Source organism: Pelophylax lessonae (assembly GCF_965119305.1).
Source record: "Pelophylax lessonae genome assembly, chromosome: 4".
Classification (NCBI taxonomy): Eukaryota; Metazoa; Chordata; class Amphibia; order Anura; family Ranidae; genus Pelophylax; species Pelophylax lessonae.
In genome coordinates this window covers 583,400,505-583,414,957 of record NC_138771.1, presented here as the reverse complement: position 1 = coordinate 583,414,957, position 14,453 = coordinate 583,400,505, and positions in this window count along the sequence as shown.

The window sequence follows — 14,453 nt, the reverse complement described above, 5'->3', positions numbered from 1 at the left end:
TTATCTCTTTTAGTAGAAACAGAAACATGCAATTAGTACAAAGCATTTTATGTTACATTTTATTCCTATATCTTTTATTAATTTGTTAATCAAAACAACACACCTCTCAAAATGCAGAAAAACCGTGTGATCCGTGGTCATCAGTATCAGTATATCATATTGATCATAGAGTAGTAAAAAATAGGCGGGAAGTGAAGAGGGAGAAAAAAGGCCCAAAAACTGGTGGAATGGGCCACCTATATATATGGGGCAAAGGGGAAACATATAAATCTCAAAAAGGTATTTCAATATCCTCAAATATTAGTAATGATTTATGTTATATTTACCTCAAATTCCCACACTGGAATCTATCGAGGATTCAGGTCGGGATCAGAGTAGTGATATGGAGGCTGCTATTGGCTGTATCGCATGAAGGTCTAGTAAAAGAAGTAGTGTATATATTTATTTGTTTCCATCTCATCCATTCAATAGAAATGGAGAGACAAAAAACATAAAACCACAGGGTTCTATACTTATAAATATATCTCCAAATTAATTCATTTTACCTTTGTATCCTTCTGTCTAATCTTAGACCATATTGGGACCCAGTCCCCTTATAGCAGTAGATATTGATGTCTTGTAACGTTAGATGGAAAAGTTCCCCCCAGATTTGTAGTGTATCCGCTAGGGTGTAATCAGATAATAGTAGATTATATTCACAAAAAGGGGGTATATATCTCAATTTAAATCCCTTATGTTAATGTATATATTCATATATACATATATTTTATTACTTACATAGTAGAGTATATTCCAGTGTAAAACAATGATATTATGGATATTGCAGCTGAAATTGCTTGTGAATATAGTTCCCAGGGATAGAAAAGGTATAGTCATCTGGTTCAAAAGGGGGCGACCTAAGACAATTTCAATAGAAAAGCATGTCTAGATTAGTTGGACTATATTGCCAAGATTGGGGTAGATAGTTTTAAAAAAGCTCAAAAAAACTTACTGCGCCAAGAGCCTCCATCAGCCTGTTCGTATCCCGCCATGTCCTAGGTGTGTGTGTCGCATATATACCTGATCATTACCTAATGAATTGTGATCTGGTGTTTGTTTGTTGTCTCCGCGCACCGGAAGTGCGTCACTTTCCCGCCTTTGTCTCTTACCTTAGGACGCAACCGGAAGTGCGTCCTTTGTTTACATCCGGTCATGACGCTCGGCGGAAAGAGCACCCGCCGGAAGCGTCAATGAAGCCAGGAATGATCTGCGGAAGTGACGTGCGCTCACCAACAACCTCGTAAGAGGGTGGGTCATCGCCGCCCTGTCACTAAACGCAGATAGGTCCTTATTGGCTCAGAGTGCAAAATAAGATCGCTGTGACCAGTATAACAACGGCTTCTGCATAAAAGAGAGGGGTCAAATTATCATTATGTCATTTGCACTTTTATTGCATATTATAATCTATATATCCACTCTCTTGAGAGAACATTTTATATTTGTTTATTCTGAGGCATATATAGTACTTTTAGTTATAACTTGCATATACATCATATATCAACATTTGAATTAATATTCTTTGAAAGGTATTTTTACATTATGAATATGGCTTGTATCTAGGACTCTTTACAGGAAGTCAAGGAGAAAGTCATTGCTACAAATACATTGTATAGTAAAAAACAATGAGAGGAAAGGAGAAAAAGGGAAATAAAAGAGATCGGATAACATCATAATTATTATGTCTCTTATCACCCCAAAAATCACTTTAGAAAAAGTTGTTTTTTTGGGGCTTATTTTATTTTATCTGTGAAGAAGGATTCCACATATGAGGGGGGGGGGGGGGGTTTATTATTTCCTCAGGGGGGCCCTTCTAGAGAAGCCCCTCAAAGGAAAGGTTTGAAACTTAGTGCCTCATTTAGTCCTGGACTTATTGTAGCTTTTAACAGATAAATCCAACGTGCTTCGCGCTGTAGTATAATTTTATCAAATTCCCCCCCTCTCGGGTTTTCCAATATACGTTCTAAGGCTGCGAATTTCACTACTTTTGTATTATTTTTGTGGTACACCCCCAGATGTCTTCCAATGGGTGTAGACAAAAGATTATTTTTTCCGTATCCTATATGGTCCTTGATACGGCGCCAGAAATTTCGTTTTGTTTTTCCTATATAGTATGCGCCACAGTCGCAGAACATAATATATACTATGCCTATTGTTTGACAGTCAACATAATGTTTTATAGAATGAAGTTGTCCATTAGGTAGATATAATGATTGGTTTTCGTAGATCCATTCGCAAAATTTGCACTTCCCACAGCGCCATGTACCTGGTATATCCTCGACTGGTTTATCTCTTTTATCATCAAAATGACTTCTGATGACTCTATCCCTGATTGACTTAACTTTTTTAAAAGTAATCTCTGGGTAATCGTTCACATATTTACTTAAAATACTATCATTTTTGAGCAGGTACCAATGTTGCTGTAGGATATTGCGAACTAAGTGATGTTGACGATGATATGGAGTGATAATACGTACCCTTCCCTCTTGATTTTTATCTTTTTTGTAAAAGAGAGTTTCCTCTCTCGTTTTTTGGAATGCCCTGTTATACGCTTTTCGTAATGTTGTGGTTGTATATCCCCTTGCTCGCAACCTGCTTCTAAGTTTGTTTGCTTCCAGACGAAACTGATCATCATTTGAGCATATTCGTCGAAGTCGCAGGTACTGCGAGTACGGTATACTTTGTATCAGTGATTTTGGATGGAAGCTATGTGCATGGAGCACAGTGTTTCCAGCTGTTGGTTTACGGTACAGAGTTGTCTCTACTTTTCCTGTTTCTGTGATGGATATTGTGATATCAAGAAAGGGAATAGATTTGTGACTCCATTGATTAGTAAATTTCAAGTTGAATTGGTTATTATTTAAAGATTTGAGGAATTTCCGCAGGTCCTCCTCCGGCCCCGACCACAACATGAACACGTCATCTATGTAGCGGAGCCAGAGGAGGACATGCGGAAAAAATTGGGCTAGGCCTTCGTCTGAGAAAAGGGTTCGCTCCCACCCCCCCAGGTACAGGTTGGCATACGATGGGGCACAGGAGGTCCCCATCGCCACCCCCTGCACCTGGAGGTAGTGGGAGCGATCAAAGACGAAGGCGTTCCCTGTCAAAATAAAGGCCAAGGCCTCCAGAATGAAATCAATATAGCCCCTCTGTTTGAGGGGACGTTCATACAGAAATTCCTCTATCACAGACAGACCCCTGGTATGTGGTATGCTACTATATAAGGCCTCGATATCAACGGCCACCAAGACCGTGCCCGGTGGTACCACTAGGCCTTCTAAACGTTTGAGAAGGTCCGGAGTATCTTTTATGTATGATGGCAGAGAAGTAACATGTTCTCTAAGAATTAAATCTATGTACTGGCTGGTTGGCTCTGTGTATGATCCTATTCCTGATATTATCGGTCTACCCGGGGGTGATCTTAAATTTTTATGCGTTTTCGGTAACGCATAAAAAGTTGGAACTTTAGGATTTTTAACATATATCGCCTGGTAAGTATCCTTATCTATAAGGCCTCCAAATTGTGCTCTGAAGAGTAACTGAGCAAAATCTTTTTGTAGTGTATTTATCATTTCTGATTCTATCAGCTTGTACCATTCCCTGTTATTTAGAATATTCAAGCACATGTCTCTGTACTGTTCCACATCCATTACGACAATGTTGCCGCCTTTGTCGGCAGGTTTCACCACAATTTTGTCGTTGGTACTCAGAGACAACAGGGCTTGTTTTTGCTGTTGGGTAAGATTGTTTTTACTATTTTTTGGTATCTGAATAGCCTCAATTTGTTTTGTCACCTGCGTTATGAATGCTGCAATATTTCTTTTTTTACGGACACGGATGGCACTTGTGTCATCCGGTCTGTATGTCCGTTTGCGGATGATAAACGGAGATAATGCATGTCAATGGGATTGCGGATGTCAGCGCATGACACCGCTGACATCCGTTCCGTTTTTTTAAACGGAAGAAAAATAGGGTTCTCTTCCGTTCCAAAAAATTGAACTGATCGGAAAGGACGCAAATCAGATGTCAGCGGATGATCATCCATGACATCCGCAATCCCATTGACAGGCATTATGTCTGTTTTTCATCCGCAAAAAAATTGGATGAAATACGGACATACAGACAGAGCGCCCGTGTGAAAGGACCCTTACCCTCTTACCCTCCCTCCCTATTTTCCCTTACACCTTATAACTCTTCTTATCTGGACTTTTCTCCTTCCCCATTACCTCTTCCTTCCCATATCTCCTGAAATATCTTGGTTTTTTTAAACTCTTCCCATCTTTTCCATATATTAATACATTTCTCTACTTGGGCATCTTCTTGATTACATTGTTTTTCCATTTTATATATATATATATATATATTCAATCCTTACAAACCAGTCCTTTAGAGACGGGCTTTCCACCTCTAACCATTTTTTTTGGGGATAGTTCCCTTTGCTGCATTCAAGAGGTAGGGGAATAATATATTCTTATATTGCTTTAATGGAATTTCTGTATTATGAAAAAGACAAAGCCACGGATCATCAGCAATTTCTTCTCCTAAGATCTCTTTTATAGGTTGTATAAGTTATATCCTGCAAAAAAATTTGTATTTTTGGGCATTCCCACCAGATATGAGCCATCGTACCCCTTATACCACGTTCTCTCCAACATAATGACGATTTCTCTGGGTATCCTTTCTGCGCTTTGGCTGGAGTTATATACCATCCTTTCAATACATTTATAGTTCATTTCTATCGTATTATTACCTCTGGCCAAAATATGAACTGCTCTCAGAATTTTATTTTTTTGTTTCCAAATTCATTTTCCCATTTAGTAATGAATGGCGGTCTCTCCAATGTTTCACACTCTGTGAGATTCTTATAGATTCGGGAAATGTTTTTTTTTAAACTATCTGTGAACTACACAGGCGTTCCATTGGAAGATATTCATCTACTGTTCTGATTGGTTGTGGCAAAGATGTCACAAAATGCTTTAATTGCAGATATCGCCATTCATTTATTAACATTACATCATTTTTATGTACTGTAGCAGGTTTTCCAGGCATTGGGCCTAATGTGGGTCTACCATGGTTACCGGTGACACCTTCAGCCCATTTAAGCTGAATACCCAAGTGTAAGAGCTGATACAATGACCATTCCTGCATCTTTAGTTTGTTTTGTTTATTTGATATTGGGGATGGGAGAAGGGAATGAGTGGGATACTCCTCTGGCTCAACTAGGTAAAACTGGGACACTTTGTAGAAAAATGCCTTTCAGCGCTGTCTTGGCGCAGGCTGGATGCCGACCAATGCTTGCTGACGCTTGAAAATTGCTTTATAACTGAACTGTGCTAGAACTTGACTTGTAACACCACTGGTTAACTCAAAAGATCCTGGACTGTAGTAAGACTTGACTCTTGACACTCTATTAAGCTCAAAAGTCCTATAAACAACTTCCTCCAGCCCTTCACTGACTGAGGTAGCTCCTTGTAACTGCTTGTGCTGCTGCAACTCTCAACACTGTACACTGCACACTGCACGCTGTACACTTAACTCTTCAGGGCCCAACCGCTAGCGCCCCCTTTGACACTTCAGGGTGCTCTCACTAGGCACCCCCTCTGACACTTCAGGGTCCTCTCACTAGGCATCCCCTTTACCGCTAGCTAGCTCCTGGATCCCTTGGACCTTCACCGGAGCGGTCCCCTCTCAGCTAGGCAGACCCCCAGGGGCAGTTACAGTACTCACAAACTTGGAATGCTTTCCTGAAACTGGTCCCCCTCAACTCCGCTGGTCCTCAGCACACCGGATCCTCTCTGATGCTCAGCTCAGCTTTCTCTGTATCCTCAGGCAAGCCGCCCAGAACACCCAATCCTTCTGACAGGAGGAGAGACAGCCGTACTCTCCCTCCTGGGACTCTGCTTCCTGCCAAAGAAGCTGCGTCATGCGCTCCCCTCAAACTTATACCCACTCCCAGAATCCTGTGCGGCAGAATCTGCCTTTCTGGGGTAGATACAAGCCTGAATGTGTCTCTGATTGGGTTTCCTCCACTGCCCAATGAGAACCCCTGTCATGGAGCCAGTGGAGAGACTTACCTATAGGTGCTATAAATATATCCTAAACGTGCACCGTTTAGGAGATATTTACAGTGCATGCAGCCGATGACATCATCGGCGCATGCGCTCTGAAGGAACGGCCACCCATGCCGTTCCTTAAGAGCCCTATGCCATGAACGGCGGCTCCCGCGTGCATGCGCGGGAGTGATGTAATCGCGCCTCCGGCCAATCAGATGGCCGGAGGACACGAACAAGGAAGCAGGACGGCCGGACATGTCGGCCTTCCTGTCGCTGAGTGGGCGGCACTGCGAGGGCTTCGCTTTGAGGTAAGCATTTCATAATGAGCTAGTATGCGATGCATACTAGCTCATTATGCCTTTGTCTTTACAGGTTTTTCTTTTCTAATTTCTTTTATCAGGGTTTACTTCCTCTTTAACCACTTGCCGACTGGTCACGTTGACCGTACTGCGGCAAAGTGGCTCGATATCGTCCAGCGACGTAGACCTACGTCGCTGGACTCCTCCCCTTGTGGGCGCCGCGCGCGCGCCGCCGGAGTCTCGCTCTCGCTGTGACTGAAACACCGCCGCTTTTCCCCGATCGTCGGGGATCGAGTGTGGAGATCCGCCCGCTTGTGTAAACAAAGCGGGCGGATCTCCTAAGTGACCGGCAGGGACAGATTGTAGGATTCAGCATAGCCGAACCTGCGATCTGTGCCTGTGTCACTCAGTCCCCTCCCCCCACACACGTCAGTAAGCACCAGGCATACATTAACCCCTTGATCACCAATAAAAGTTAACCCCTTCCCTGCCAGTGTCATTTTTACAGTAACAGTGCATATATATAGCACTGATTACTGTAGTAATGTCACTAGTACCCCCAAAAGTGTCAAAAATGTCAGTCAAGGGTCCGATCTGTCCGCCACAATGTCGCAGTCCCGCAAAAAAATCGCAGATCGCCGCCATTACTAGTTAGTAGTTGCGATAACTTTTGCGCAAACCAATCAAAATACGCTTATTGTGATTTTTTTTACCAAACATATGTAGCAGAAAACAAATTGGCCTAAAATGTTAAAAAATTTTGATTTTTACATTTTTTTGGGGGAATTTCATATAAAAAATGTGAAAAATATTGTTATTTTTTCAAAATTGTCGCTCTTTTTTTGTTTATAGCGCAAAAAGTAAAAATCGCACAGGTGATTAAATACCACCAAAAGAAAGCTCTATTTGTGGGGAAAAAAGAACATAAATTTAAATTTGGGGCTGCGACATTGAGGCGGACAGATCAGACCCCTAATTTACATTTATGTGGGGACCAGTGATATTACTACTGTGATCAGTGACACTGGCAGAGAAGGGGTTAACCCAGGGGCGATCAAAGGGTTAAATGTATGCCTAGGGGGTGTTTTCTAACTGTGAGGGGGATGGGCTTGTGGATTCAACACAGAGACCTGTGATCCTAAATAGCAGGAACACAGGCACTCTGTATTGATTCCTGAGAGAGCAACGGTCTGCTGTGTTTACAACAGCAGACCGTCGCTCTCTCTCCACGGGGAGTGATCGCCGGTGCCCAGTGGCAATCACAGCCCCGCGAGTCAGCTTCCCTGCTGGCAAATGGGGGTGCCCCCCGCAGATTTCTCCCGCAGATCGCTGTACAGGTACGGCGATTCGTGCAGCCGAGCCAGCCTGCCGCAGTATAAAGGCGGCGGGCAGTCGGCAAGCGGTTAAAAAAAAGTAAAAGTGGGACCTCTACAATCACTTTAAAGTATCTCCTGCATCTTCAGGGTTGAATGATGCTGGGGTTTGTTCAGCCAGACAGACTGAGGACATCTTGTGGTGAAAAAGAATTACATCAGAGCACAGATCTCTATTGAAGGTTAATACTGCAGCCTGAGTTGCTTTTTTGTTTTGTACCCTGCCTGTGGGACCATTTACATTTTTAAAAATGTCTGGAGCTGGAGGTGATCTTTCAAGGACTGAAGTGCCAATTTTTTCTTTCCTGGTTATTTTTTCCCTCTACAACCAGGACTAAAGCCCTGTACACACGGGCCGAATGCCGAGCATAAAAACCAGCCAACATTTGGCCGTGTGTATGCCAGCTGGTGCGACAGAAGCTGGGCGTTTGGCCGGCTTCTGTTGGACGTGCATGCTGGAAAACCAGTAGCCAACCGTCTCCCAATCAGCGCTCTCCGCCAATGGCCAAGATCGCTGATCAGAGGTTCTGGCGGGGGGCCGCCCCCTTTTCAGAACACAACAGCTCAGTGGGAGAGATTGCTGTACTAACGTCGGATCGTTAGCACAATGGCTCAGACCCGCTGGGTTGAACGGAAAAAAACTCATAGTGTGTAGAAAGCATTATTTATGGATTCATTCCATTTACTGTTTTTTTTTTTTTTCATTCTGGATACAGTACAGGAGGGTTCTAACTCCTGTCAGTTGTTTTTGCCACCTGTGTCCCCTTGGGGAGATTTCCCTTCACTTCCTGTTCCATAGCTAAAACAGGACTTGAGAGGAAATCCCTCCAAAGTGAGGCAGTCTTTGGTTGTCACCAGAACTAGCATCTCATTGGAAGATTTCCCCGCTATTCCTGTTCTGGGGACAACCACAAATTTGGGATTTTCTTTCACTTTTTTCTTTGGATAATGTAAAAAGATACTAATATTTATAGGTAAAGTTGATTCAGGAAAAATCAAATTGCCTCCTGGAGGCTCAGGAAGGATTGTATCATGCGTTATGGGATTTTATTTTCCTTCCTCTGGATCAACTGTGGGAATGGAATAGTGTATATGGAGGTTTTCAAGTTGTGTTTTGTTTCTCTGTTAGCTAAACTGGATGGACTTTCTTTTTCAACCAGATTAACTATGTAAACATGATACATACCGTGTTTCCCCGAAAATAAGACCGGGTCTTATATTCATTTTGGCTACAAAAAACACACTAGGGCTTATTTTCAGGGGATGTCTTATTTATTTATGGTATGTAAAAAGACGATCTTAAAGGGATTGTAACCCTAAAATAAATAAATATCCTGATCCTTTAAAGCATGGTAGACAGCACAGTGCTTGTGTTGTGTCATTTACCCCTTTTTATGTTCTAAAAAAACCTGGAATAAAATAATAAAATGTTAAAAAAAAGTTCTCTCCCCCTCTCTCCCTGTCAGCTCAGGAGTCAGCATTATGACATTCTGTAATCCCAAAAAGAAACCTTGGTTAAAGTAATTGTAAAAATATGTAATGGATTTTGTAAAAAGATTATGTAATGTGCAGTGTGTCTCCTTTCGTAACTTTATTGTGGAAAATACCTTATTTACAGCGCCGATCGGCACTCACGTGACCCACCGGAGCTCTACTTTCCCTCTCCCAATACTGCAGAAGGAGGGGCTGAGATCAAGGATTTTACTAGGGCTTATTTTTGGGGTAGGGCTTATATTGCAGCCATCCCTGAAAATCATGCTAGGTCTTATTTTCGGGGTAGGGCTTATTTTCAGGGAAACAGGGTAGTGAGGGTAAATCTCCCTAACAGGGACACAAACAGCAATAAAAACCTGGCAGGTGTTTTAAAATATTTCTAAAGTCAGAATGTTTTTTATCTTAATGCATTCTATGGATTAGGATTATGGCTTTTTTTCAGTGGGAACGTGGGGGAACGCATTTTCGGTCCTTTCAGCACTGAGTGTGTATAATGGCAAGGAGTGCTGGGTTGTGCTACAGTGTTTATTGAGGCTGGCTGTCTGATCTATTGTTGCTGGAGGGGATCTATTTTTGCAGGAGGGTTTATTGCTGCTGGGGAGGTCTATTGCTGCTGCTAGGGGGGTCTATTGTCTCTGAAAGGGATCTATTTTTTTGGGGGGGGGGTCTATTCTTGCTGGTATGGGATCCACTGTTTCTGGGGGGGGGGGTCAATTGTTGCTAAGAGGGATCTACTGTTGAGGGAGCATTCTTTATAGCTGGCTGCTGAAGGGTCTATTGATGCTGTCTGTGAAGAGACTTGATGCTGCGGCTGAGGGGTCTATTGTTGTTGAGTGGGGTGGGAGTATTTTGTTGCGGGTGGTCCATTGTCGCTAGGAGGGGGGGGGTCTATTGTTGGTTGCTTCAGGGGATCTATTTTACTGCTTTTCTTGTTATCACAAATTCCATACAGATTATTTAGTACTACAAATGTTATTTGGTTCCGTATTCCCTAAACATGGCAGTACTGGGAGGTGGGTAGGGAGTGGAACCAAGGAACTGTGCTCAAAGGTAGGTAGGGGCAGAGACAGGGGGTAGCCGCGAAAGGGGGAGTTCTTGCACCTATTTTCTGAGAAGAAAAGCCCTGAATAGGATAAAAAAACTTTCTGTGTGCAGCAGCCCCCCCCCCCCCCCCCCTCAGTCCCCGTAATACTTACCTGAGCCCCATTTCTATACAGTGATGTTGCATGAGAGTCTCATCTGTCTGGGACACTCCCTCCTCATTGACTGAGACAGCAGTGGGGTGCCATTGGCTCCCACTGCTGTCAATCAAAGTCAGTGAGCCAATGAGGAGAGAGAGAGAGAGGTGTGTGACCAAGTCGCGGCTCAGTGTCTGAATGGACACAGGGAGCAGCTGTTCAGCTCAGGTGCCCCCATAGCAAGTTTCATGCTGTGAGGGCAATCAGGTAGGGGGGAGGGGCCAGGAGAGCCAATGAGGGACCCAAGAAAAGGAAGATCCAGGCTGCTCCGTGCAAAAACCAACTGCACAAAGCAGGTAAGTATGACATGTTTCTTTTTTTTAAGGGAAAAAAAATGAGATTTTAGTATCACTTTAATCCCTCCATATTGTCCAAAACTGTCCACTTTGTACCTGGACAGAAAAGAGAAGCATCAGACCAATGAGCCTACCACTCTGTTCTCTCCTCCAATCAGCATGCTGCTTGTTAGCACATGAGAACTTCAGCACAGTGTCCATGTGCTGCCTCTCCATCTCCCAGCCTGGGCTATGCTCCACCGGAGACTGATATGGTAATTACATTAAAACCACAGTACATTTATTAATGTATTAATTAATACAGAGCTTCAATCATTTGTGTTTTTTTTTTCTATTTGCCTGGAGTTGAGATTTAAGTAAAAAGCTTTTAATATGTTCTTTCTTATCTGACATCTCATCACTACTTTTCCTCCTTTTGTCTGTCTTTTCTCGCCCCATTCTCTCACCCTTCTCCTGGTCCTTGTGGAAGGAGGAGGAGGAGGAGGCACCATCCAGGGGAGGATGAGAGAAGCACAAGAAGATAGGAAGAGTGGAGCTCAGACAAGGGACATACAAGTACACAGAATGAACTGAGTGGAGACACCAAGGGGATAGAAGAGAAGAAGAAGAAGAAGAAGGGGATGTTTGGCAAGAAACCCCCTACAGGAAAGGGACAAGAGTGTAACTGAGAAGAAGACGGTAGGACTTTTATGTAATCAGCAAAGTGAAATAAGACAAATACATCATGGACTGTGGTTAAAGCAGACACACCCCAGGATTGTCACTCAAGGAAGAACAAGACGTACCCAACAGAGATCCCAGACGTCCCAAAAAGAGGTGAGTGTTATAGGCAGATTGGCAAAAAAGGACAAACCATGGTAGGTGACATACTGTAACCCATAAGGACAATCTAACAATCTTGATGAATATGGAAATTTAGGATAATACACAATATTTGATGGGTTACAGAAAAAAATCTGACATGTTTATAAATCAACCTGTTTATGAGGTCTCCAGCAGGTGTTCAATATTCTATAAAATAATGATATCCTTTATTAAGTATCTTTAGGATTGTAAGGCATGACAGGAAAATAATCAAGGAGTATTTATAACTTGTTTCATAATGTCTTTTCAGGCTGTAGAAGGATCTATTGTTTTCGGAGGCATATCTTCACATTTTCCTTTTTGTCATAGAGGAAATTTAAACACAACTATTTGCAGTTATTTACGTAATGATCATCTGAAGCATAGCTTTTGTTTTTGTCTTTATTAAAGGGGAGCAGATGATTGCAGATGCAGAATATTATTTAGGGAATTACATATTTTGAAGCCCAATTAAAAAGGTAAAAGTAACACTTTGGATCTTTTTTTTTTTTTAATTAAAAAAAATAAATAAAAATTTAGCACTTTGAATCTCTGAACAGTGGCCACTTTAAAACTTTAGTTCACATTTTCCTTGTCATCATGAAGGAAATTTAAACATAGCAGTTAACTAACTAACAGCAGTTATCTATGTAATGTCACCTAAGCATAGCTTTTGGTGTCTCTACATCCAAGGTGGTCATTGCCCTAGACCAGGGGTATTGAATTAAAATTTACAAAGGTCCAGTCAATAAAATATTCTTCCAGCAGAGGTCCGAATCGCATGTTTGTGCGATGGCCACCTTGTACCCTCGCAACCAATCACTTGCTTGTTAACTTGGATAGCCCCCGTCTTCTGTCTATAGCTGTCCTGCCTCCAGCTGTTGGCTCTGTGAGACTGGCAGCGGTGATGGCTGTGGGCAGAACAACTCTAAAGGGTGGGACCGCAGGGGTCCGGATGAGACATTAACTGGGTCCGGATCCGGACCCCGGTCCGCCATTTAGTGATGCCTGCCCTAGACAGTCATTAGTGCAGAATATTATTCAGGGAATTACAACTTTTGGGGCCCCTAAAAAAGGTAAAATTAATACATTGGATCTTTTTTTTTTTTTTTGCAAAAAAAAACTTTCAATCTTTGAACATAGTAAAACATGATTGATAACTTTGAAAATGATTGATAAAAAAAATCGAGATACCGAGATAAAAATTATTATATGGACAATTTCTATTAGACACTTAAAGAACCTATATGACCATACATGAATGATATAAGTACAAAATGCTCTTTACAAATTTTTTTTTTTTTTTTGTAATGTCACCTAAGCATAGCTTTTGGTGTCTCTACATCCAAGGTGGTCATTGTCCTAGATAGTCATTAGTGCAGAATATTATTCAGGGAATTACATCTTTTGGGGTCCCTTAAAAAAGGTAAAATTAATACATTGGATCTTTTTTTTTTTTTTTTGCAAAAAAAAAAAAAAACACTTTCAATCTTTGAACAGTGTCCATAGTAAAACATGATTTATAATTTTAAAAATGATTAATACAAAAAATCAAGATACAGAGACAAAAATGATTATATGGACAATTTCCATTAAACACTTATTATGGCTCGTTTCCACTGAGCTTTCTGGTACGGTTTGGTTCGGTACGGTACGCTATTTATGCCATTTCCATTATGAATGGTACCCTAATTCCGAACCGTACCGTACCACTTTTTGGTACCCTTTCGTTGGGGTACCAAGCACATTAGTACCGTACCAACAGGGTGGAGCTACACTCTGCAGAACTTTGATTGGTTGACAGAGAATCGTCTATCACAGCTTTCCTGCTACACCACGCCTATCATGAAAGGGTACTATTGGCAGTGGAAACGCAATGTGTACCGTTCCAAACCGTATCGTACTGAACCGTACCGTACCGTACCACTCAGTGGAAACGAGGCATAACCTATATGACCATACATGAATGATATAGGTACAAAATGCTCTTTACGAAATTAATTTTTCTGACATATTGTAGCATAGCCCTTCACTGGCCTTTATCTGGCCCTTAGGGCACTATTCCACCAACTGACAACAATGATGGAGCACTATTCTTTTCTTTGATATCAACACAGGGGCATTATTCCTTCCATAAAAAAGAATGAAGGGGCATTGATGTTGGGCCATTTTCTACTCCTGCTGGCCACAGTCTGCCCCCCCCCCCAAAGCCTATAGGACAGTAAACCTGCCCTGCTTAGAAAGTTTGGAGACCCTTGTGTCATAGTATGCCAAGTTTGCCCCAAGAGAGGAGTTGAGTTTTAGATAGTAAAAAGTAATAAACTTGCATAAGTGTTGGGAATGTTTTTTTAATAGATGTACAGGCGGTCCCCGGGTTACAAACATCCAACTTACAAATGACTCCTACTTACAAACAGAGAGAGACAACAGGAAGTGAGGAGAAATCTCCCCCTAGAAAGGGAAATTCACTCCTGTAAGGATTCTCACGGGAAAAAGGTGTCTCCAAAGCTTTATCACTAATCCTTGTTTCCACAACAACCCAAAATTTTCAAAATCCAGTTGTCACAGGGACAGAAAGTGATGTGAAATCTTCTGAACGGGGGTACAGACAGCAAAACAACGGGTACAGGGGTGGTAACCCTCCCCTATGCTATCCAAAAAACTTAAAAATTATTCTTTTGGATGGAGCTAAACTTAAAAAAATTGACCCGTTCCGACTTACAAACAAATTTGACTTAAGAACAAACTTACAGACCTATCTTGTTTGTAAACCGGGGACCGCCTGTAATTGTTTATACCTGTGTGTTGTGGAAAATCGCTA